The following is a 23,996-nucleotide window of genomic DNA, read 5'->3' on the forward strand; positions in this document are numbered from 1 at the left end:
GGTGATTGGTTTATGTACAAGTGTATCCTGTGGCTGTATCCAGTACCCCACAAGCAGAGACATTTGTCTGGTTGACACTTCTTTATCTGAAAACAGATAAATGATCATTTACACACCACTGCAGATGGTGACTGCAGCCATGAAATTAAAAGGCGCTTACTCCTTGGAAGGAAAGTTATGACCAACCTAGATAGCATATTAAAAAGCAGAGACATTACTTTGCCAACAAAGGTCTGTCTTGTCAAGGCTATGGTTTTTCCAGTAGTCATGTATAGATGTGAGAGTTGGACCATAAAGAAAGCTGAGCACTGAAGAATTGATGCTTTTGAGCTGTGGTGTTGGAGGAGACTTGAGAGTCCCTTGGACTGCAAGGAGATCCAACCAGTCCATTCTGAAGGAGATCAGTCCTGGGTGTTCATTGGAAGGACTGATGTTGAAGCTGAAACTCCAATACTTTGGCCACCTGATGTGAATAGCTGACTCATTTGAAAAGACCCTGATGCTGGGAAAAATGGAAGGTAGGAGGAGAAGGGGATGACAGAGGATGAGATGGTTTGATGGCATCATTGACTCAATGGACATGAGTTTGAATAAACTCTGGGAGTTGGTGATGGACAGAGCGGCCTGGTGTGCTGCGGTTCATGGGGTCGCAGAGTCGGACACAACTGAGCGACTGAACTGAACACACCAAGAGTTTTTAGACTGAGTAGAATCCTTATTGTAAACTATAAGGGCATAGAAAATAATTGTAGCAATGACTCAGACTCTGAAATTAGATGACTAACTCCAAATTTTGGCCCTGCAGAACTGATTCTAAGTGTTAGTTGCTCAGTTGTCTCAGAGTCTTTGTGACCCCATGAACTTCTAGTCTTCCCATGGGATTTCCCAGGCAAGAATTCTGGAGTGGGTTGGCATGTCCTTCTCCACGGAATCTTCCCGACCCAGGGATTGAAACTGCATTTCCTACAGCTCCCACATTGTAGGCAGATTCTTTACTGTCCGAGCCCCCAGGGAAGTGTGACTGATTATAATGCCTTGGCAAATTTGCTCATAACATCACTCGCCTCAAATTGCTTTTCTGGAAAATGGGTTAATAGCCGTAGCTGCCTCTGAGAGTTGCTGGAGAAGTAAATGCATAGTACATGACCCCTATCAAGAACTCCATGCATTAGTCATTGTTTTTAGGTCTCTTCTCTTAAATACAAAATTTAAGCCTGACATTTTAAATGTAATAGCTTACAAGAAATTTTCATTTTTAAGATTTTGAAATCCCATTGTACTTTGTAATTCAATTGCCTGTTCAGTTCAGTGGCTCAGTTGTGTCTGACTCTTTGCAACCCCATTGACTGCAGCACATCAGGCCTCCGTGTCCATCACCAACTCCCGGAGCTTATTCAAACTCATGTCCATTGAGTCGGTGATGCCATCAAACCATCTCATCCTCTGCTGTCTCCTTCTCCTCCCGCTTTCAATCTTTCCCAGCCTCAGGGTCTTTTCCAATGAGTTGGTTCTTCACATCAGGTGGCCAAAGTATTGGATTTTAAGCTTTAGCATCAGTTCTTCCAATGAATATTCAGGACTGATTTCCTTTAGGATGGACCGATTGGATCTCCTTGCAGTCCAAGGGACTCTCAAGTCTCCTCCAACACCACAGTTCAAAAGCATTAAATCTTCAACGCTCAGCTTTCTTTCTAGTCCAACTCTCACATCCATACACAACTACAGGGAAAACCATAGCTTTGACTAGATGGAGTTTTGTTGGCAAAGCAATGTCTCTGCTTTTTAATATGCTATCAAGGTTGGTCATAGTTTTTCTTCCAAGGAGCAAATGTTTTTTTAATTTCATGGCTGCAGTTACCATCTGCAGTGGTTTTGGAGCCCAAGAAAATAAAGTCTGTCATTGTTTCCCCATCTATTTCCCATGAAGTGATGGGACCAGATGCCATGATCTTAGTTTTCTGAACGTTGAGCTTTAAGCCATCTTTTTCACTCTCCTCTTCCACTTTCATCAAGAGGCTCTTTAGTTCTTCTTTGCTTTCTGCCGTAAGTGTGGTGTATCTGAGGTTATTGATATTTCTCCCAGCAATCTTGATTCCAGCTTGTGCTTCCTCCAGTCCAGCATTTCTCATGATGTACTCTGCATATAAGTTAAATAATCAGAGTGACAATAAACAGCCTTGATGTACTCCTTTCCTGATTTGGAGCCAGTCTGTGGTTCCACTTCCAGTTCTAACTGTTGCTTCTTGACCTGCATATAGATTTCTCAGTTCAGTTCAGTCAACTGAACTCAGTCTTGTCCAACTCTTTGAGACCCCATGACTGCAGCACGCCAGGCTTCCCTTTGCCTGTGCCAAAGTATGGTAAAAATAGACAAAACCCGTCAAAAACTACTTTATGAAAGACCTTATCATCTGGATCCAATCATTTCTTATTTTCCTCCATTTCCTTAGGAACTCTTAGGGGTTTCCCTTTCCTTTTTTTTCTTGCATTTGACATGGAAAATTGCACTTACTTTTCCTGAACTTATTCTAGGTCAAATAAAGCCAAAGCCTAGGGACAACCTTTAGAGAATTTTTTTTTTTGTTTTTTAATATTTGGCTGTGCTGGGTCTTAGTTGCAGCAGTTGGAATCTAGTTCCCTCAGTAGGGATCGATCCCAGGTCCTTGTGTTAGGAGTACAGAGTCTTAGCCACTGGACCACCTGGGAAGACCTCCAAGAGAATAATGCTTTATACACTCTAAATGTCTGCAAATGTCTTATGTTTTTGCCTCATAATCTTGACTTCCCTTTGTCATGTTACCTGAAAGGACTTATTTTCCTTTAATAAATGAACCAGAGTCCAAAGGCCCCCTGTCATGCCTTCTCCCTCTGTTGCTCTGACCTGGGTGGGGGAAGGGATACAGCTTCTCCCCCAGCCCATCTTCCTGGGTCACTGCTGGCTGCCTGCCTGGATCTGAGGTCTCACGTGGCATCCTGGAGCCCGAAGCACTCACTCTTGGCTCCAGACTAGCGCTTCCTCTTTTTACAGAAACCTGCTCCTCTCAACTCTCCATGGCTCTGACTGATCATCTTTTGTTAATCCTAATAAAGGATGGTTCCAGAGAAGCTACAGAAACACTGGCCGGCAAGAGGTTATTGGCAGGAAATGCGATAGGGAGGCATGCGTTCAGGTACATGTGGAATCTGTCCAGTGCAGTGTCTGTAGCAACTCTTGAATGAGTCTTCATCCTGGAGACTCTTACCTCCAAAAGGCCCCTCAGCTCTTGGCACTGCTCTGCAGCCACAAGAGGTCCCTGTGCCCTTGGTTGTCAGAGACACGGTCCCTACAGTCAGGCAAGCAGTCAAGGATCTCGTAGACCCCCATCTTGGAGCTTGAGATGCAAGTTGATTTGCTAAGAATAGTTACAGAATGAAAGGAACTTTGCTGTTCTTTACTGTCTGTACTGACCCCGGAAAGGGTGCCCATTCTGGAACAGTGGCCCCAGCTGCCCTGAACTGCTCCCATTCCGCTGTGGCCTTAACTCCAGGGAGCACTGGGCCTTGAGAACAGGCTGAGGTCAGGAGGTCAGGTCCCTTTGGAGGACTCACCCTGAAAGCTAACAGAGAAGGTGAACATTTGTTCAGCACCTACTATGTGAACATTTGTTCAGTGTCTACTATGTGAACATTTGTTCAGCACCTACTATGTGCCAGGCTCTGCTCTAGAAGATCCAGGAAGGCAGTGAACAGAGGAGAGGAAGCACCTGCTTTCTGAGAGCTCTTATGCCAGAAAGGGCTGTTATAAACAGATAAACAGACAGTATGTTTGGTAATGGTCAGCCTGGTGAAAATTAACAGGGGCAAGGAAAGTCAGGAATAACAGGAATGAGAACATGACATAAAAGACATATTGTGAATAAATAAATAAAACCATTTGCAGATGACATCTTGTACATAGAAAATCCTGCAGAATCCACTAAATCACAGTCAGAACTAATGAAAGAGCTTAGGAATGTTGCGGAATACAGGATCTACCAGATGACGCAAAGCTCAAGAGTATTTGCATATACTTGCAATGAACAATCCGAAAATAAAATTGAAAAACAGTGTCATTTACAGTAGCATCAAACAGAATGGAATACTTAGGGATAAATTTAACAAGGGCATTTCGAAACATATTCAAAGCATATATGTTTCGGCGCCCAGGCTTTCTCCAGTTGCAGCACAGGGGGGTCTCTTGTTGTGGAGTGTGGTCCCAGAGTATGTGGGCTCAGTAACTGAATTGTGAGGGTGTTAGGTACCCTTTGGCATGTGAGCACATGGGGTCTTAGTTCCCCGACCAGGGATCGAACCTGTGTCCCTGCATTGGAAGGCAGAGTCTTAACCGCCAGACAACCAGGGAAGTCCCTTGGAAAACTTAATATCGTTAAGAAGGCAATACTTACCAAATTTATCTATAACTCAGTCCAATCCCTATTAGCACCCTAATTGGCCTCTTTGTAGAAATTTGCAAGCTGATCCTAAAATTCACATGAGTCCTGAATAGTCAAAATAATCTTTAGAAAGAAGAACAAAGTTGGAGGACTCACTTCTCAATTTCAAAACTTACTATAAAGCAACAGTAACTGAGACAGTGTGGTACTGGCTTTAGGATAAACTTACAGGTCAACTGGATAGGCATACAGAAGAGAACAAATTTGAATCTTTTCTTCCCACCATATACAAAAATTAACTCAAAATAGAGACTTAAATGTAAAGCCACAGCTATACAACTTTCAGAAGAAAAGTGAAAGTGAAAGTGAAGTCACTCAGTCGTGTCCGACTCTTTGTGACCCTATGGACTATAGCCTCTCCACCTGTGGGATTTTCCAGGCAAGAGTACTGGAGTGGGTTGCCATTTCCTTCTCCAGAGGATCTTCCCAACCCAGGGATCGAACCCGGCTCTCCTGCATTGTAGGCAGATGCTTTACCATCTGAGCCACCAGGGAAGTCATGGGGTAAATCTTCTTGATCTTGGATTTTGCATTGGATTCTTAGATATGACACCAAAAACACAATCAACAAAAGAAAAAAAAAGATACATAAATTGTACCTTATTAAAATTTAAAGCTTTTGGACTTTATTGCAAACTGAATATTTGGTAAGAGACTTAAGATCTAGAATATGTAAAAGACTCTTACAACTGAATAAGAAGAAGACAAATAACCCAGTGAAAAGATGAGCAAAGGCTCTGAATAGGCATTTCTCCAAAAAATAGGTACAAGTGGACAATAAGCACCTGAAAAGAGGCTCAGCACTCTTAGCCGTCAGAGAAGCACAAATCTTTTGTTTTCCAAATCTTTGGTTTTCCACAAAGATATCCCACTTCGTACCCATCAGAATAGCTATCATCAAAAAGTCAGATAATAATGTGCCGGCCAGGGCTCTTGGCTTCCTTAATCAATAGAAATTATTAATAGTAAGAGATCAGACAAGAAATTCAAGCAAGGCTTTGTTGGGGCCCCTGCTGCAGCAGGAGGGAGTAAGAGCAAGTAACAGGTTCCCTACTCGTCCTTTAAAGGGAGCTGCAATATGAAACAGGACCACCTAAACTTTCCAAGAGCAAGAAGCAAACATTTGTTGAATTAAGCCAATGAGAGTCATCTCTGGGGGCAGCAAGTATTTTGACTCCAACCTATCATGCCTTTCTCCCCCCATTTTTCATGAGTACAGAGCTTCACAATACACATTACAGTGTTAGACTCTTTAGGAGAACAATAGTTGAAAATTGACTGTTGCCTCTTGAGTTTAATTCTCCTTGCTGTTGTCTCCTTACCTAACAAGGCAGTTTATGCTTTTTTGAATATTCTGATCACTTTTGGGATCATGATAGTGAAGTGTGGGCACATTTCATAATTCCCGGAAGGCACTCAGTGTAGTTGGGCCAAAGGCCCTCCTGATATTAATGGAGGCAATCTATTCAAGTTCTAATAAATGGAGCTAGACCTTCTCCCATAATTTTGCCAGTAACTGGAGGCAAAGATGTGAACAGTTCATTCAGTGGAGAAGAGCATCAGGCTGCTCTCTGGAAGCCATGAGCACCCACTGAGCTTTGCCTTAAACGTTCCTGCCTTTGCTCATTTTCTCTCTTACTTCTGCCCACTCAACTCCGTTCCCACTTTCTTGCTAGCTGGAAACCAGTCTGTGGGATCTAGAACTAAAATGGGGAGAAAGATGTTTAGGATAACCAGGATCATGTTTTATTTTTAACACTAAGCCCACAAACCAACTGCTTTTTACCCATCATATCCCGATTACAAGAAAACCCTTTGAAGATCCATAATAACAACTCATTTTAGTGGGAAAATGAACATCCTGGCAGGTCAGAATTCCACTCCTGAGAGAATCTAAGAGCTGGACATTAATCTTAGCATCTAGTCTTTACCCTGTACTGACTCAAATTCTGTGTAAGTAAAAGTAAAATGAAAGTGAAAGTCAGTTAGCTGTGTCTGACTCTTTGCAACCCCAAGGACTGTACAGTTGATGGAATTCTCCAGGCCAGAATATGCAGTGGGTAGCCTTTCCCTTCTCCAGGGCATCTTCCCAACCCAGGGATTGAACTCAGGTCTCCCACATTGCAGGCGGATTCTTTACCAGCTGAGCCACTAGGGAAGCCCAAATACTGTGTAAGGGATTGAAAGAATACTAGTCGCTAACACTTGGGGAAATTCGTCTGCCTTGCTCTTCTCATGAAGAGCGGGTGACTGGGCATGGAGATAGTGCTGGTCGCCCCCGATGGTCGCCCAGGCACAGAGGGGACCCCCCGCCTCCGCTGCAGCACCCGCACATGCCAGCACCCTGTGGGACTGCTGCTTCCTCACATACCCCTGGGGGATGCTTGGAGCCGTGGGCGGCCCCTGCAAGTGAGTCCTGAGGCTTAAGCTTCATCAGCTTCAGAGTGAATCTACCTCAGTTCTCAACACACATCATAATCCTCCCATGGTCCAGAGAGTTAGCTCTTCTTAAGACTTTGCAGATCAAGAAATAAGGACCACAGAGCCAAGGCCCTTTGCCACCGTCCGGCAGAGAGCCGGAGGCTAGGTGAGCCGCTCTCAGCCCCGGTCCTCTCCTTAGGGGCAGGCAGTTCGCGGCTGTTGCTTTCATTGCTTCAGTCTCTCTGACCCGAGAGGCTTGGGCAGGGGGGGCAGTGGGAAGCCTTGGCGGTTCCTCCTCTGAGCCTTGCTCGTGCCCTGACTTCCCATCCATGGAAGGCTGTCCACCGTCTCCGCAGGCATACTTTTTTGTCCTTTATGACTTCTCCCCAGTCAGTGAGGTCCTCGGTGCAAAGTTCACCTCCTTTGCTTGTATAGAACTGCTGGGGGTGACGTGCCCCAACCACAGGCTGGACCATCATGCCCATCCCCAGGGCTTTGTCTGGGTCCTGGGGGCACTGATTTGCCCTCCCCCCCGGATAGGCTGATGTGCTGTAGCCCATGCCGCACATGCCCGTCACGATCTCCTCCACGCACTCATTCACTCATTCAATTCATGTTTACTTGTCAGCTTCGTGCTCAACACAAACAGAGGAACAGGGGGCTACCCTGTAGGGAACAGAGAGCAGGGCTCCTGTGATGGCCAGTCCTACACCACCTTGATGAGGCCAGAGCTCCTAGACGTTCAAACACCAGTCTAGGTGTTGCCGGAGGTGTTCTGCGGATGTGATCAAGTGCGTAATCAATTGCCTTTAAGTAAGGAGAATGTCCTCAATAATGCGGGTGGTCTTGGCTCTGTTGAAGAGTCTTGGGCGCAGAGCCGAGGCTTCCACCTGTGAAGGCAGCTTCGGCTCACGCCAGCCCCTCCTGACAGCCTCCTCTGCGGACTCCATCTCCTCCCACTGAGCCCTCTCCATCACGGGCGCCAGTTCCTGTGATGAGCCTTCTACTCCCTGTCTCCTCCTGTTTGGACTCTCTACTTAATCCTGATCTGTGAATTAACCTGTTTCACCTCTGTTCACTTTCGTCAGCCTTCAGCTCGCAGAGAAAAAGTTGCATCCAGGTGAGCTAAGCAATTGGTCGGCCCCCTTGGTGGCACTTCGTCTTTGAGATCTGAGCTGGGATCACCATTTTAGGTGACCTCCAAGTTTCTGGGAATGAGTAGAACGTGGAGATGGAACTCAAAATGGAAAAAGTAGATGTCAGTCCATGGTGGGTCCCTGGTGTGATGAACCATCAAGAGGCCAAAAGGCCTTGAAAAGCACAGCCAGCCAAGTCATCAGTCCCCATCAACAAAGCAAAGGGTGGGTCACACCAGAGAAAGCCCGCCTTCCTTGCTTCCAGGTAACCAGCGCTTCTCTATTTTAGACTTTCAAGGTGGTACAGGCTCATACCACTAAGACCCTCATGGAAACCACCGAGAATGGCATTGTGAGTGTGTGTTCTGGGCTCTAAAAGCTCAGGTCTCCATCCCTGATGTAAACACTCTGATGCGTGGGCTTCCCTAGGGCGCTTTCCAACACCACCATTCTCTGACCCTCTTTATTAACCAACAGCTTGCACATGAATTAGAATGTTTTTCAGAGTAATAAAGTTTGGTCGTGGATTTGGACGGGCTCTCCTCAGAGAAGCTAAACTGATAAAAATCAGCCTGATCAGTGTGTGTGTGTCTGGGGGCTGCAGCCTCCTAATATTTTGAAAACCTACCTCCTGAGAGACATGTGTACAATTCTGGAAATTATTCAGAATCTGAGAGCTCTGCCAGTTACTGTTGATCACAGTTTCCCCATTTGCTTTTTGAGGACCAGATTGTGAGAGACACCTTCGCTGCTGAGAGAACACTGGTTTTTCTCAGCGTCTCAGTGAGTGTACCTAGACCTGAAGCTTGGAGTAAATGAGTGTGGAAACATCTAGAAAAGGAAGACCTGTGTGAGGGGAAGGAAAAAGGCAGCCTCCCGATTTGGGTTGAGGTTAGTTTGATGGAGTAATTAATGAAAAGCGATCAAGAGAATGGATTAATTAATTCTCTTTCAAATCCTGCCGTGGAGGCACATATCCAGAAAAGGAGGTCAGTGAACCTAAAATCAGGGGAAGAGCTGCCACAGAAGGTGGTTTTAAGCCTTCAAAGCTGCAGCAATCCCAGTGGGGCATAAATAATGCAGTTTCTAATCAAGCCGTCAGCCCCGAAGTCAAATTCTATCATCCCATGTTCTGTCTGTGCTTCAGAATGGCCAGGGGCCTGCAATCCATCTCTAGATGGAAAAATAACTTGTTTCACAGCTTTAGTATGACTCATTCCCAAATCTATATGGACAGTGTGGTGAGGAACAAAATATGAATTATTTTTTAAAGCCTTATGAATTCCTTGTGGCTGGTATCAGTCTTTTGACCACCCGGAGTATTCACAAGGAGGGAGGCCTCCGCACTGCCCTTGACTTTGAAAGACGGTCTTCCGAGCTCAGCTGTTGGAATGGCCACTGTGGTCCCACAGGCCTCGGCTCAGGTGGTACCCACTCTGCAGGGGGAGACGGAGCCGGCTCTGGGATGCCAAGCTTTGCCCGGCTGGCCCGCCCCCGGCTCGGTGGAGCCCCGCCAAGCCCACAGTTGCTGGTTCTGTCCCCACACTCCCCCGCCCCCGTCGTCAGCCGTGAAAGACGTGTCCAGCTGTCCCGGGTGAGCGGCGCCCGGGACTGCCCCGATGTGGCCTTAACCTTTAGTAAATAAAGCACAGCCTCTTAGCTGTGAAGCAATTTAGTGAAAGCCTCTCTGGAGCTTAAACTCAGCTATTTTCTGTTTTCTGGTTCTTTATTCCACTTTATTCCTTTCTGGCTGGGCTGTGTTTCCATTTCCTTCAAAAGGCGTGGTTCCTATCTCATCCAGCAGAAATGTCAGTCTTGTTTCTAAAACCGTCCTTTTCTGCTCCCCTACCCTCATCTCTTATCTTTGGAAAACGGATATTTAGCCCCACAACACGTGGAGATCCTCTTTCCAGCGCTCTCTTTTAGAATCAGCTGGTCCAGTTCTGAGTGCACAGAACGCTCTTCGTATGCTCTACTGTGAAGTTTGACACATGTTTTGATACATTTTGTGAAACAGAATGGCCAGCCACTGCCAGTTTTTTTGGCCTGTTATTTCGTTTTTTTGCATGGGAAGAGCATGACACTGAATTTTGGATATGCTCTTCTATTTCTTGAACAAACTCTAGCAGTTGCTATCTGTCAGATCCAGGGGACTTCAAACACTGATAGGTGATGTTTTAAAAATGAGAGCATATGTATCTGGAAATGTGCTTCATTTCACAAGAGCACCCGTGGTTTCTTGCTGCTGGTATTAGAGTGATTGGGCATTGGACTTTATGCTTTTCCACTCTCACGTTTCCCTGAAACTAGCTGAGTGCACTGAGCCAGTTCTGTTGCTGTCTGATGGATTTCCTGAATTGCTGGCTTCAAGTACTTTGCTCCCTTTTCTGACACTCCGCTTCTATTCATAGCCGACAGATAATCGGAAGCCAGGGTCAAGGGCAGCTGTTGAATGCTGATTGGCAGCTGGCAAGGTGTGGCGACTGCCATCTGGTCATGCCAGGTCCGGATAGCACTGCCAGAGTTTACTTAATTCAGGCAGAAGCAGTTAACTCCAGCTTGTGTGCGGAAGCAAACCTAGTTACCCGTTCTGTACACTCCAGGGAGTCAAATTGGTTCCCAAGTTTAGACACAAGTTAGAAATTAAAAACAGCATGGTCTGAAGTCATGGGGTCTGTGCGATACGCCTTTCCTCTCCCTCCTGATTAGGATTCAGAGACAGAAGGATGTGTTTCTCCATCCCTTCCTGACAAATAGCATTGGGTACTTTTAACAGAACATGAACAAGAAAGCTGATTTCTGTAGCTCAGAGGGATGAATATTTTCATAGCTCCCCAAGTATTGGAAGTGAGAGAAATATTACCTGCATCATATGAACCAACATGGCATAATGGATCGGTACCTCCCAGAAATTAGGGCAGCCCTATGAGAAATCAGGCTGAATACTTTAGATGTATGTTTCATAAATACATGCTTCAGAGCTCAACTCATTGCTTTTAAGTGGTGGATTGTAGGTAACCCCGTTTACTGCATGTCCCAGCACTGTAGGGGTTGAAGGGCTGGTGGGAAAAATGCCTCCTCTGGTGGTTAAAGCTTTGCTGGGATTGATACGCAGCATTCTTGGCAAGACATTGCAGATCCTGCTTTGTAATTGCGACTGACTTTCGCAGTGATCTCAACCATTGTTCATCAACAGGCACTGGGAGTGACGGATGCTGCAGTGTATGGGGAACCATCCCATACACCCCATGAGCATTTTCTTCATCCAAGGGCTGACACAGCCAACTTCACCAACTTTCCAAGGGAGGGTTTAGAGTTGGATCGCCCTTTTCAGGACAGAAAACTGAGTCCTGATAAGAATAAGTCGCTCTCCGGGAGCCAGGATGACCCTTGACCTCAGCTTCCCTCTCGGAAGTGTAAGCCCCAGGCAGGGGAGGTGCCAAGAAATCCTTCCATGCATCCTTTGGCAAGTTCTCAGGGAAACGAGACTTTTTTGCCTGGAGATAGTCATTTTAATTTGAGGATAAAAAATGAAATTGCTTTGCTCACAGAAGTTTTCTTTGAGGCTCTCCAAACGCTTGTCATTTTCATGTCCGAAGACATGTTTTTAAGGGAAGTTGTGTGGTTTTGTAGCTGACAGCATCCGCTTTGGGGTCCATTTGGCCCAAGGTTGAATCTTTGCTCCGCCACTTACTCTGTGAACTTTGATGACTTAACGTGTTTGAGCCGAGGTGTCCTCATCCGTGAAAAGGGGCTGGTGAGAGGTGGCGGTGTGAACTGGCAGCCCCCGCCTGAGCGACGTGCTGCATCCTGTCATCACCCACTCTCGGGGATCAGCCAATGCCCAGGTGCCAGCAGGGAGCTGGTGTGTTACCTCTGGGTTCTGAGCCTGTCTGCGCCTGGCATGGGCTCTGATGATCGCCTGGGACACAGATAGGATGACCTATCTGCTGACCATCCCCCTACAGGACAGGATGACCATCCACCTACCTGCTGGATGCACGCAGCTGCTTGGACTTTTTGCCCGTTGCCTGCCCCTTCCTCTCCCGTGGCTCCTGGATGGAACCTGTGTTACAGACCACTATACGGATGTAGGAAACAGACCTAGTTTCCAAGGGGGAAGTGGGCAGGGATAAATTAGGATTTTGGGACTGACATTTACACAGAGATCACTAATAAGGACCTACTGCATAGCAGAGGGACTTCTACTCAATAGTCTGTAATGATCTACACGGGAAAAGAAACTCTAAAGGAGTGGATGTATGTGTATGTATGACTGATTCACTTTGCTGTGTAGCAGAAACTAACATACCATTGTAAGTCAACTACACTCCAGTGAAAGTTGATTTTAAGACAGACCACTGTATGGGTATACGCAGCAACTGGGAAGTTGCCAAACATTTACTAGTGTGTGTTTCAAGTTAAAGACACCTCTAATCAAATCCCAAGCAGTCTCACTATTAGCCTGTCCAGCTGTGTATAGAAAGAGATTGTTTCTGAGTTTTGACATGAGAAATGCCACACACAAAAAGAAAGCCCAGACCTTATTAGCAAATTTGATTGATAAATTATGTTTTACTGTGGAAGAGGCCATACAAATGGTTAATGAATATGAAAAAAATGTTTCGCTTTCACTGGCAACTTTTCAAAATGCAATATCAAAGAGCGAGGAAATTGAATTTTCACCAAATTGGCAGATTTAAAAACAAGAAAATTTACTGCTAGTGAGGATGCAGAAAGACAGGTAATCCCACTCAAGCCTGGAAAAAAAATTTAGTGTAATCACCAGGAAATTATTTGCTGATATCTAATAAAAAGCCTTTGAGATACTCATATCATTCAACGTAGTCATCCGTTTAATGCTTCCTTAAAGTGAATAAAAAGTTATATTCAAAGATATCAGTACCAGTGCTACAATTTTAAATAGGAAGAATTAGAAATAAGCTCAGTACAACAAAAGGATGTTTAAATATGCTCCTTAGAATGAAATATTATGCTGGCATTGAAATGAGATTTTAGCAAGAATCTACGGCCAAACTACTATTTATGAAAAGTTTACTATATGCAGGGTTACAGGTTAAGCACTCTGAATATACATTACCTCATTTAAACCTTATTATGACAGATTAGTAACCTCCTAACTTCCCACAATTTATCATCTCATTTGAACCTGTATGACAAATGAAAAATGGGAAAAAAACAGTTAACATGAGGGAATACCTTTGATATTCTTTTAAAAAACAACTGGCATACAAAATTGCATGAAGGTTTAGTTCGACTCTATGAATACAATAAGACCCACCTTCCTGTTGTGAGTAGGGGCCAGAGTTCCAGACTGCGTCAGCTGTAGGGTCCATGTGGTCCCCGAGTCCTAAAGTGAAGTTGGGGCCTGGAAGGTGGATACCAACCCATCCCTCATCACCCTCCGTCCAAAGTCACATTATTCCAGGGCTGCAGATGTTTCGGACACGACTGAAGTGACTTAGCAGCAGATGTTTAGGGAAAAACTTACCAAAATATTAACAAATCGTGAGATGGTAACTGTATTGTGGTATTTGGTTTTTCCACTGCTGCTGCTGCTGCTAAGTCGCTTCAGTCGTGTCCGACTCTGTGCGACTCCATAGACGGCAGCCCACCAGGCCCCGCAGTCCCTGGGATTCTCCAGGCAAGAACACTGGAGTGGGTTGCCATTTCCTCCTCCAATGCATGAAAGTGAAAAGTGAAAGTGAAGTCGTTCAGTCTGTCCGACTCTTAGCGACCCCATGGACTGCAGCCTACCAGGCTCCCCCGTCCATGGGATTTTCCAAGCAATCCGCAGTGGGCATAAAATCCTTCTGAAAGCTTTAAAGGTGGAAAAGCCATTTGCTTTACAGCTTCTTAAAGGAAGTGAGCAGTTCCTTCTTTCCTCCAGTCATTTCGTCCTGACGGCCAGTGACCGACAGGAAAGGGTAAAGGCGAAGCCCCGCCGTCCAAGGGAAGCTAGAGGCGTGCCTGCGTCCAAGCCGCTGAGCGACCCACGTGATGCTTGCGGTGGCTTTGTGGTCACACATGTTACAAGCGGAGAAAAGAGCATGATGGGGCCAAGCCCTGGGTGTTACCCAACCTCGGGGTGCTACCAAAAATGCTCCGAGCAAAACAGAACGCGAACTATGTACAAAAGAAAGACATCCGTAGGAGGGAAAGCGCCTTTTCCAGGTTCCCCAGGACCACAGTGAGGGAGGCAGGACCGAGGCCCACGGGGAGCGTCTCCAGGGGCAGCAGGAAGCGGGCTCGCGGCCCCTCCTGCTGCTTGCGGCCCCCTGCTTGCAGCGGCCATTGCCTCTGAAGCGGTCCCCAGGGCAGGGTGTGCCCTCCGCGCCGGCACAAACCCCAGTGACAGGGAGCGGCTGGCTTCCTGAGCGCTGGGGACCCCCGCGGGGGGAGGCCTCGGGCCGCGCCCCACAGGAAGCACCCCGCTTTTGTTGAGGCTACAGTGCCGAGGGCCCGCCCTTGTTTGCTGGGGCTTTCCTGCCGGGCTCTGTGGCGAGGTGGCTGAAAGCAGAAGGCTCGCGAGCCCCTGGCCAGGCTCCTCCGGCCTAGAGGCTGAGGTGTGGCGGGCCGGGGGAACCCACTCACCTGCCCAGGAGGTGGCCCCGGGTGGGTGGGAGGGAGACAGGCCACGGATAGCGCTCCAGACGGCATCCAGGCCAACCTCTCAGAGCACAGCCATGCTCCTTCAGAGCCGTTCACTCATGTGTTCAGCTGGTGCCTACTCAGACGTGTTATAGGCCCTGGACCTGTGCTGTGCTTAGTCGCTCAGCAGTGTCTGCCACTTTGCGACCCCATGGACTGTAGCCTGCCAGTCTGTCCATGGGGATTCTCCAGGGAGTAATACTGGTGTGGGTGGCCATGCCCTCCTCCAAGGGGATCTTCCCGACCCAGGGACCGAACCCAGGTCTCCTTCATTGCAGATGGATTCTTTACCAGCTGAGCTACCAGGGAAGCCCAAGAACACGGGAGTGGGTAGCCTATCCCTTCTCCAGGAGATCTTCCTGACCCAGGAATCGAACTGGGGTCTCCTGCACTGCAGGTGGATTCTTTACCAGCTGAGCTACCAGGGAAGCCCATGGACCCTGGAGCAACCAAGAGAATTAAGACACCACAGCTGCCCTCAGGAGTCCAGGGAGGAGGCAGAGGCCGCAGCCTCAGTAATGGACTGAAGACCAGGGGGTCGCACGTGCTGCCAGGCAGCTCGGGGGGGGGGGGGTGCCAGCTGTGTGAGTGCATCTCGGACTCTGATGGGGCTGGGCATCACCGGGGCATCTTGCTAAGGTGCACGTTTCTCATCCAGCAGGTCTGGAGGAGAGCCTGAGACGCTGCGTGTGTAACACGCCCCCCGGGTGATGCTGCTCCTTGTGGCCAGAGGTCCACGCCGTGAGGGGCAGAACCCTAGGAGAGGACTCTGAAGAAGCTCGGCAGGTGCAGACGTGGGACAGGGTGTTCCTGAGAGACAGGACGTTCCAGGTGGGCCACTGGGGAAGTGGGGAGGTTGGATTGTCAAAGAGGCTGAGGCTTAATTGGAGGGCCTTGAAATGGCCCTGGGCTTACCTTTTAATTCTATTCAGTTTTAATTCATTCTGTAAGACTCGGTGTCAAAGCCAATATTCTGAGAAACGCATTGCTAACCTCACCTGCTACGGATCCTTCTGCTTAATGGTCTTCTTCACAGGGATCCTTCCCTGCCATGAAGGTGATAAGGCTCTCAGAGCAAGCCTGGTGGTGGAGGACCAGGCCCCGTGATTGAGTTCCTCCAGTCCTAGGCTCCAGCTAGGACTTTTCAGCCCCATGGCCAGTGCCCGGTACACAGGGTCAGCTAGAGCTCATTGTATCTTGAGTTTGAATGAAGGAATGACTGTTCACACCTCAGATGTGGGTCAGCAGGAGAACAGCGGAGCAGTTAGGAGTCTAGGCACTGCGGTTAGAATCAGTTCGGTTCAGTTCAGCCGCCCAGTCCTGTCCGACTCTTTGTGATCCCATGGACCGCAGCATGCCAGGCCTCCCTGTCCTCACCAACTCCCGGAGTCCACCCAAACTGGCCCCGGTGCAAATCCTGGGTCTGCGCTGTGCCAGCTCCCTGGGTCTGGACATACCCTGTGACCTCTCGGCCTCTGTATCCTCATCCGAGAAATGGGGACAGTGATAGGACCGGCCTCCAAGAGTTGTTGTGTGTCTGCTGTGATGTATATAAATTGCCCCCAGCAATTGTAAACCTTTAGTACTTGTTATCTGTTTTTGTTCAGAGCTGAAGTTGACATTTGCCAACTCGACCACGTGTTTCTGCATTTTAAAAAAATTTTAGATTGATTTTTGTTGGCGTGTAGACAGCTGACTTACAATATTGTGTTAGTTTCTGTCAACCACTTTTTGACGGGTACAATTTGGGGAGGACGGGCATATTTGTCTAACCTATGGCTTATGATGGAACATCATTTATTTTTGTCATGCCTGCCTTCATTGACACGAATAATGACAGACATTTGTATTAACTTTTATAAAATTCTTCCTTGAACCTAAAACAGGAAAACACATGTAATGAAATAAATAGGGGCTTTGGCAGACTACTTCAATCAGGGCGCTTAGGTCGGAGCTGGTTTCTTGAGACGAGCCCTGCTGTGTCAGGTGGGAGAATTCAGCTGCCCTAGCACACTCCAAGTGCTCAGTGGCCACACGTGGCTCCTGGTTACCAAGCTCGAGAGCCCAGATACGTAGATGTAGAACAGTCCTCGGGACAGCACTTAGAGTGTAGGGTTTCTTTACATTCACCGTTGCAGATTAGGACTTCCCTGGTGGACTAGTGGTAAAGGATCCATCTGCCAGTGCAGGGGACACTGGTTTGATCCCTGGTCTGGGAAGATTCCACATGCTGAAGGGCAACTAAGCCTCCTGCAACCACAACTCCTGAGCCTGCATTCTAGAGCCCAGAAGACAAAGCAAGAGAAGGCACCACAACCAGAGGCCTGAGCACTGCAACTAGAGAAACTCCACACACAGCAATGAAGACCCAGTACAACCCAAAAGTTTTTTACATTAAAAAAAAAAAAAAGACTTGCAGACTGTAATTGAGATACTCAGAGATGGCAAAATCCAGAAGTCACGCAATGAGGATGTTGCAGAATTGAGCACAAAAATTAGGAAATGGTAAAGAGTATGTTTGCTTTAGACGACAAAGTTTAACTCTACATTTTTTGTTCCACGGCTATTATTAACTAGACACTTACTCTTTGTATAGCTCTAGACTGGCGGCTCTAGGGAGGATAGTAACGTCTGGCAGATGCAATCAGTGATCCCAAATTGCTTGCCATTGAGTTGCATGGATACCAAGTATATAGAAGCACACTAAACAGCAACTCAAGGAGGAGTGTGAAGAAGACCGGGTGAGATGCTGTGAGACCAGAGTGGATCTGAAAAAAGGTTGTGATGCTTGACTTTCCCAGGACAGGAGACACAAGTAGAACTGAGTCAAAGAGGCAGAAACGGATGTGATCTGGTGGGAAGCAGGAGGCGGCTACTCCAGGTGAAATAGAAATAGTACTTGGCAGTCACACTGGAAATGGAGCTGGGGTCAGATTTTGGAAGGGCTTGAGTGACAACGTAAGATGATTCGACTTTTTCCAATAGACAGCAGGAGCCACGGAACGGTTGTGAGCAGGAGAGCACAATCCCACAGGTAGCATTTTGCCAAGGTGAGTCTGAAAGTGAAAGTGTAGTTGCTCAGTCGTGTCGCTCTTTGCGACCCTGTGGACTGTAGCCTACCAGTCTCCTCCATCCAGGGGATTCTCCAGGCAAGGATACTGGAGTGGGTTGCCATTTCCTTCTCCAGGGGATCTTCCCGACTCAGGGATCAAACCCGGCTCTCCCACATTGCAGACAGACGCTTTACCCTCTGAGCCACCAGGGACGCCAGGTGAGTCTGGCAGGAGTTAAAAAAACTGGACTGGAGGAACCCAGCCATCTCTGCTGGGACACGAGCCCAGAGGTTCCAGGAAAAGTCCAGGTAGGAAAGGAGAAGGACCAGAAATAGGTCAATGCAAAGGGCAATGGAAAGAGAGGCGATAATAAGGAAGACAGGTTTTCACTGAACGGGGGCAGCAGAAGTGCAAAGATGGCTGGCTTGTTTCAGATGTTTGGAGTTTAGGAAATACCTGTTGATTTGGAATTTGGAAGGGGAATCCTCCGAGATGTAGCTTCATCAGATGCCTTCACATACCTCCTTTAACTGCTATGTAATGTTATTCTGTGCGCTGAGTGTTTATCTAACTCTTGGCAGCGACTGCCTCTACCCGGCTTTACCTCCTTCCCCAGGGGCCCTAGTTCAAGTGCCACACGTGCTGTCGCATAGGCACGACCATGAGTAGAACAGACAGCCGGTGGGCAGCTGCTGTAGAGCACAGGGAGCTCAGCTCGTGCTCTCTGAGGACCTCGAGGGGGGATAGCGGAAGGGAGGCTCACAAGGGAGGGGATTTGTTGTTTGTTGCTGCTCAGTCACTAAGTCGTGTCTGACTCTGAGACCCCATGGGCCGCACACCAGGCTTCCCTGTCCTTCACTGTCTCCCAGAGTTTGCTCAAACTCACGTGCATTGATCCCCTGAGGCTCAGCGGTAAAGAACCCGCCTGCAATGCAGGAGGGTGGTAGGAGCTGTGGGTTCAATTCCTGGGTCGGGAAGATCACCCGGAGAAGGAAATGGCAGCTCACTCCAATGTTCTTGCCTAGGAAATCCCGTGGGCAGAGGAGCCTGGCATGCTCCATGGGGTTGCAAAAGAGTTGGACATGACTTAGGGACTAAACAACCTGTCCATTGAGTCAGTGATGCCATCCAACCATCTCATCCTCTGTCGTCCCCTTCTCCTCCTGCCCTCAATCTTTCCCAGCATCAGGGTCTTTTCCAATGAGTCAGCTCCTCGCATCAGGTGGCCAAAGTATTGTAGTTTCAGCTTTAGCATCAGTCCTTCCAATGACTATTCAGGACTGATTTCCTTTAGGATGGACTGGTTTGATCTCCTTACTGTCCAAGGGACTCTGAAGAGTCTTTTCTAGCACCACAGTTCAAAAGCAACAGTTCTAAGGGAGGGGATATCTACATACATATGGCTGATTCACTTTGCTCTACAGCAGAAACTGGCGGGACATTGTAAAGCAATTATCCTCCAATTAAAAAAAAATTACCATGCATGGAAAAAGTGCCCAGTTAGTGAACAGCTGTTCCACAGTTAACTGTAGAGCCAGGCCCTAACCCTAACCTACACTTTACATGTACTGAGATAAAGAGAAGAAGGGATTGTTAGTTCGTTTCAAAAATAAAAGTCCTGAGAAAACATTAGATTCTGTTGGTGAATAGAGATGAATGTCTATAAAATGCCAATTGTTTGCAAAATGGAGATGCAAATATCGACCTTAGAGAGTACTGAGGATTAAGTGAGGGGCGTGCAAACTACCTTGCAAGTAGTAAGCCATCCATAAATGATGCTTGATTCTAATCTGATGAGCTGAACGAGCGCGCTTGGGATCAGGAAACCCTATATATAGTTTTATGGCTTCCACTATCTCTCCACTCACGCATTCAATGGAGGCCATAAAAGAAGGAAGTTCCAATGTTATTCCGGATCACTCTGGGCAGAATTGTTCAAGGTCTTATTTGTTCAACCAGGCAGAAGCCAGGGAGGGCCCAGCCCCAGGGGTCATTCTCATGCCTGAGGGTTTCGGGCTCAGCCCTCATCTGTTTCTGCTTCTTTTACTCTTTGGCAGTGGGGTCACTGTCCATAGAGTACTGGAAGGTAAGACGTAGAACGGTATTAAAGAAAATTTTGTAGGAGGGGGTGACATAGCTATTCGTGTGTGATATGGCTGGTTTCATCAGCAAGAGAAAATCAGAGTCGCTGCATCCAGATTCAGGGTGTCGGCTACTGCCAGCGCCCACCGCAGGCTGGGCCAGGCACCCTGAGCTGGAGACCACAGCCTCCACCAGACGCTTCCATCTAGTTCTCCCTTCTGGGTGTCACCCTGCAAAAGACAGTCAGAAAAAGCTGTTTAATAGACCACCTTCAACTAGCCAGGGGCCCTCGGGGTACTCGTTTCACCTGAAGAGGAAGTCTGAACTTCTCTGCTTGGCTTCCCTCCCACAGTCTCGCCCACGATGTCGGTCCAACCATATCTTCTCATTTTCCAAGTGCATCCCCAGCTCCGGTAAGGAGGCAGCTTACAACTTACAGAAAAACCCCAATCCTTGCTTCCCTCTGTGCTTTGGCCGCTGCCCTTATCCAGAACGAGCTCACCACTGCCTTCGGCTTTGCTAGATTTTACTCCTTGAAGACGCAGTCAAGACCTGCCTCCCCCACGAAGCCCCTTTCTGACGACTGCAGCCGGTAGGCAGGTCCCTTTCTCTGGCCTCCTGCTGTTCTCGTTATGGCAACACAACGCTGACCCGTTTCATGTCTGCTGTGTCTTACTTGTGTTTTCCGACCAGACTGAAGTCAGAGTTCATGTCTTGCCCTTCAGATAACATCATCGAGATCGAAGTTAGAGTTCTGTGACATTCACAAATCCTACCTCTGATTCGGGCTTTTCAAAGTGACATCTGAGAGACTCGAAGAAAAGATTCCTTAGCGAAAGCTTGAGATCCCCAGGTCCCAGTCGTTGGAAACCTGGCAACGAGCTGCCAGGTCATGGTGAAGAGGAACATTCTAGATTGGCTTGTCATCACTCGTGACTGTCTGAAAGCTCAGCCACTGGGGCACACAGTCCTGGGATAAGCCATCCCTGCCCCACAGAAAAAGGAGTTTGGTCCTTGAGGGAAACTTGGAAAGCACAGAAGGATATCAATAGCATAGAAATCATCTCTAATCCTGCCAGACAAAAAGAAGCATTGCTAACCTTGGTGTGCTTTCCAGACTCCCAGCCCCACGCACTCAGGTAGACAGTCTGTCCTTGTTAAGATCATGCCATACGCTGAGTTGGGTAACCTACTCTTTTCACAGATAATTACACCACGGTTGCTAAAACTCCTCCTGAATATATTTATCAAGTTTCGTCCCCAGGAACAGACTCTGAGATGCGTGTTGGTGTGCAGGGTATTTCTTAGGTCGAGACCTTGAAATCAGCAGCTGCAGAAAGGGAGAGAAGGAGGCAGGATGAGACAGAGGGAGCGGCTGAACCGGGATGTAGGTGGGCTCCCAAACCGGGTCTGGCCGCTCGCCCCTCGAAAGTTGATGCTCAAGAGACAAGGGTTGGTAGCTAAGGAAAGGTTGCTTCATTTAGGAAGCTGACAACCTGGGGAGAAGGTAGATTCGTGTCCCAAAGCCCACTGCCAATCAGGGGGCAAGGGGGAGTTTCGGGGCTGGGGGTGGGAATTACGTGCAGTTGTCTTGAAATTGACCCTGAAGGGGTCTGATCACATCACCTTGACTGTTTCAAGTGCAGTTAATCCTCAGTTCCCGGGTTGGTTTGTTCCCATTCCTGGAGTCCAGCTCTCGGAAGTGTGTAAGATAAAGCAGCTTAGGTCATGGCTACAGTCTGGTCATCATGTTGTTAACTTCTGCAGGGTGGAAGTTTCCGTATCTGTAAAGCCGCTCAAAGGACGTGACTCTGTAGCCCTTGAGAAGGCGCTAAAGACCTTTGCCTTTGTTGAATGACTCCTGCATGCTGCTGTGTTCAGTTGCTTGAATCATATCCGACTCTTTGTGACCCCGTGGACTGTAGCCCACCAGACTCCTCTGTCCACAGGATTCTCCAGACAAAAATACTGGGGTGGGTGGCCATGCCCTCCTCCAGGGGATCTTCCTGACCTAGGGATTGAACCCACCTCTCCTGTGTCTTCTGCATTGCAGGCAGATTCTTAGCAACTGAGCCACCAGAAAAGCCCATTTAATGACTCCGCTATTATTATTTTGTCCTGTTTGACTGTTTTTCTTTGCTTTTGCATTTTTTCATTCTCTGATTGAATTTATCCTTTGGCTAACATTTTTCTACAGACAATAGGCAGGTGGAGGACATGGGTAGGGGTGGGGGAACTCTATCCTGGGAAGGCCCCATGGAGTCCTGCTCTGTTACAGGCCCACCGAAGGCCTCAGGGAACCTCATGGGGGACTCTGGATCAGCAGTAGCCCTCCCTAGCTGTCCCGGGTTGGAGTGAGAGGGCTGGACCTTTGTATCCCCAGGGGGACTGCTCACTGATTCTAGACTGCCCCAGAAAGTTTACATGATTCAGGCTAGGTAGGGATCTTTAGCTGAGGGAGTCTTCAAAGGAAGGTCAGAGCTGATGGCTGTCTCAGAGCAGTATCCCTAGAAGCTAGGAGAATAATTCCTTCATCGCCAGAGAGGGTGGATATGGGCAATAGGTCAAAGCCTCTGCACTCATAGTACCACGCTGCAGAGCCAAGAGTGGGCTTCCCAGGTGGCACTAGCGGGAAGAACCCGCAAGAGACACGGGTTCAATCCCTGGGTGGGGAAGATACACTGGAGAAAGGCATGGCAAACCCACTCCAGTTTTCACACCTGGAGAAGCCTATGAACAGAAGAACCTGGCGGGCTACAGTCCATGGGTTGCAGAGAGTCAGACGCGACTGAGCGCGCACATGCACGGCTAGCAGGAATGATGGCTGAAGCTGAGTCCTGACCACACAGCAGCACTGTGTTCGGGGCTCTCAGCCCACGACTGTCCAGGGAGGTGATTATTCATGGCATCCTCCTTACCGATGAAGACATCAGATGGCCAGCTACTCACTGGGTCCCACCACCGATAAGCTGGGGAGCCAGAATTTGAATCCTAAATCTTTGTTTGGTTAAGTACATAAGAGTGCTTTCAGGTAAGAGTTTAAGGTTCCAGGCAAAAACATTGCTACATGCTCAAGTGATAAGTGGTATGCCACGCCTTGTTTTCATCTTCATGACAGACTAGAAGGATGGGATTTTCAGAAATGGCAAAAACATTCTTAGCCCCCAGATTAGGAACACTTAAGTAACCACAGGGGACACATCTTTCAGAGTTGTCAATAAAGAGCAATGGAGACTGTTCCCTTCAAAGTCCTATTCAAAACACTGAACAGCATCTACATGTGGACGTGAAACCCTCCAACTTAACCTGTCTCTGTTTTTCTACCATGCACTTCAAGGATTGTATTTCCTGCACGTGAGGGTCTTGATAGGCTCATACGTGGCCCACCAGATCCTTTTAGCATACCACATCTAGTGTTATTTCCTAGTTTTGGAAGAACTATTCCAATTAAGGGATCATAAAAATTAACATTTAACTCTTTATGCTACTATAGATGTTAAAAATCTTTTGGTGAAATTCATCGTTCGTCCTTAACTTCATTCCACCATTTGACTAGGTTTTCCCACACGCCTACCCAGAGTTTTCATAATTTTTAAACATCTTCTGAAAAGAGAAAGACTTCACCAATTTTTTTTTAACCCCTCTATTTGTCATCCTGTAATCTACACATGCAGCTCTTTAGTCGAGATGAGTACTGTTTCAGGGCGATGGCATTTATTTATTTGCCCCACTTAAGCATCAGCACAAAAATTAAAATGCAGGGTCAGTTATCGCTGGGGAGTGTTCTCAGCACGGTAATGCGGTTGCCAGGCAACCTGTGGGCGGGCGTTAGATAGAGGAAGGGAAAGCTCTCAGCCTGCACTTCAATAGCAGTATTGGCTTTCATTTCAAACGTGCTAAATAATAGGTCCATGCAATGCAATTCGCCTCCTTTAGCCCAATTTGCTTGCTTTTCTTCTTGAATGGAAAATTAATCTGGTTTAGTACCGGGTAACATTTGCAACCATACAGTCTCTGCCAGGCACTAAAAGAAAAAAAAGAAAAAAAGTGTTTTCCACTTTTGGAAAGAAGGAAGGTCTGTTTTTTCTTCATGTTTCACAATCTTTCCATCTTTCCTTCCTTCTTCCCTCCCTTCTTTTCTTTCTCTTTCCCCATCTTTC

At 47.5% G+C, this 23,996-nt stretch overlaps 1 long non-coding RNA gene across 1 annotated transcript in view; it reads left to right on the forward strand.

The window, feature by feature from the left end:
* LOC129645056 (uncharacterized) overlaps positions 1 to 15,499 on the forward strand; it is a 41,259-nt gene extending 25,760 nt beyond the window's left edge. The window contains exon 3 of the long non-coding RNA XR_008711145.1: positions 15,363 to 15,499. This is a non-coding gene — a long non-coding RNA (uncharacterized LOC129645056). The remainder of the gene's footprint in view (positions 1 to 15,362) is intronic.
* The last annotated feature ends 8,497 nt before the right edge of the window (positions 15,500 to 23,996 follow it).

Source organism: Bubalus kerabau, chromosome 2 (assembly GCF_029407905.1).
Source record: "Bubalus kerabau isolate K-KA32 ecotype Philippines breed swamp buffalo chromosome 2, PCC_UOA_SB_1v2, whole genome shotgun sequence".
In the NCBI taxonomy this organism is placed as follows: domain Eukaryota; kingdom Metazoa; phylum Chordata; class Mammalia; order Artiodactyla; family Bovidae; genus Bubalus; species Bubalus kerabau.